Here is a 2,578-nt window from a genome sequence, read left to right as displayed (position 1 = left end):
TTGTGACAGGAACATAATCTAAGTTTTGTGATAAATGGTAGAAATAGCCAAACAAAATGTGTTTTTTTTTATCTACAGTAGCACTTTTTATTTTTAAACTGGAATTGTTAAAACTGAGAAATGTGTTTATATTTTTTTCCTTGTTTTCCCATTAAAATTCATAGAAAATAAAATGGTTTGAGGGAAAAAATGGCATACAATGAAAGCCTAGTTTGTCTTGAAAAAAACATCATATATTTCATTTCTGTGTCATAAGTAGGGATAAAGTTATTTCTGATTAAATAAGGACATAGCTAAACTGTCAAAACTGCTCTGGTCCATAAGTGGGAAAACAAGGTCTGGATGCGAAGTGGTTAAGTACAAAAAAAATTGTGTGTGAATATTATGAATACCCGTAAACCAGTTCTCAAAGAACCATATTTCCACCTAAATCATTGTTGACATGCTGTGGAATAAAAAATGGGTGTCCCAAATGTGCTTACTGGTCTGGGCTCTTGCGCTCATCTCTAAAAAGGTGCTCAGTGTGCATGGATTTGCCTTTGATAAAAGCCCCCATAACACTTCTTAACTACTTGAGGACCCTGGGCTTACACCCTCCTAGTCACCAGGCTATATTTTACAATTAAGGCCACTGCAGCTTTAAGGGCTCACTGCAGGGCCGCACAACTCAGCACACAAGTGATCCCACACCTTTTCCGCCCACCAACAGAGATGTATTTAAAAAATAAATGTATTTTTTTAAAATGTATTTAAAAAATAAATATTTAAAAAAAATAAACATCCTGGGAGCGATCATGGCCCACCACCAACAGAGATTTCTGTTGGTGGGCCATGATCGCTCCCAGGATGTTTATTTTTTTAAATAAATATTTATTTTTTAAATACATTTGCCTTTTTTTTTTAAATGTTATTTTATTACTCCCTCCCCACCTTCAGCCTATGACAGCGGATTGCTTCCCTACTGCTCAGGGGGACAGCTGTGTCACACAGCTGTCCCCAGCACAGCGGTGCCGTAGATCGCAGTGCTGTACCATGTAAATAGATGGCAGTTTCGACATCTAACAGTCTCCTAGCGCCGATCGCCGCTGGGAGGCTGATTCAAGTGGGGATGCGCGATCCCCAGCAAAACACGCCCCCAGGACTGCACGCCGTTCGGTGTTAAATTCTTTCTAATATTAATGGTCTTTTTCCAGAGATTATGTTAAAGGGAACACGAGGTGAGAGGGATATGGAGACTGCCTTATTTCCTTGTAAACAATGCCAGTTGCCTGGCAGCCCTGTTGATCTTCTGGCATAAGTAGTATCTGAGTCAAAACCCTGGAACAAGCATATGGCTAATACAGTAAAATCTGAGTCAGAGTACCTGATTTGCTGCATGCTTGTTCAGGGTCTGTGGCTGAAAGTATTAGAGACACAGGATCAGGACGACTGCCAGGCAACTGTTATTGTTTAGAAGGAAATAAATATGGCAGCCTCCATATCCCTCTCATATTCAAACTAAGGGAAGAGACGGCACGCAACTGGCTGCAAAATTACTTGCTTGTATTCAGCAAACACGAACACTACGTTATGGATGTAGACCATCCTTCATCAGGTGTAAAAACACCTGATGAAGGATGGTCTACATCCGTAACATGTAGTGTTCGTGTTCGCTGAATACAAGCAAGTAATTTTGCATCCAGTTGTGTGCCATCTCTTCCTTTGGTTTGAATATCTGTGAAGCCGTTTGAGCAATCCGGCTGAGACTGGGCACCGGCAGAGACATAGGTAGTTGGAGACCTGTACAGCTGTTCACCATGCAAATTTTGTGCTTTGATCCATATCCCTCTCACCTCGGGTTCCCTTTAATGCATTTTTAGGTTGATCTGGCTAACTGCTACTTAACAATATTTGTATCCATCTTGTTTATGCATTTGTGTTTCCTTGATTCTTTTCTTCAGCACATAATGTATTCTGCAGCCCACAGCCTGTTTCTTGCACACTATGGAAGCAGAAAGCAGTATAGCTGATTACTGATCAGCTACCTTTTATAGATTTGATATTAACACACATTTAATCTAAATAATGAATGGTTTCCATTTTTTTTCTTATTTTTCCTGTTAAAATGCATTTAGAATAAAATAATTCTTAGCAAAATGTACCACCCAAAGAAAGCTTAATTGGTGGCAAAAAAACAAGATATAGATCATTTTCTTGGGATAATTAGCTATAGTGTTATTGGCGAATGAATGGGAGGAGCGCTAACAGGTGAAAAATGCTCTGGTCCAGAAGACCCCTTAGTAGGGAAGTGGTTAATTGTAAAATTAAGCTGTCAGTTAATTAGTCATTCACTTTCCAATTCCTTTTAATACTGTACAAATTTACCGTTCAGCCTATATTATTTCCATTCATCATAGAGCACTGGCTTCTGATTGGCCAGTTACACACCCAGTCCTGGATGGCATAGGTTGCCATGGCCATCGGGAGGAAGCGCGTAATCAAAGCTCTGTCCCAGGCTCACACCTCAAGCCACTTAAACACAAGGAAAGGAAATAATGAAGCAGCACTCAAAATGCCATAAACTCTGATGACCCAAGTT

The sequence above is a fragment of the Hyperolius riggenbachi genome, chromosome 4, assembly GCF_040937935.1.
Source record: "Hyperolius riggenbachi isolate aHypRig1 chromosome 4, aHypRig1.pri, whole genome shotgun sequence".
Classification (NCBI taxonomy): Eukaryota; Metazoa; Chordata; class Amphibia; order Anura; family Hyperoliidae; genus Hyperolius; species Hyperolius riggenbachi.
Note: the sequence above shows the minus strand (reverse complement) of the source record.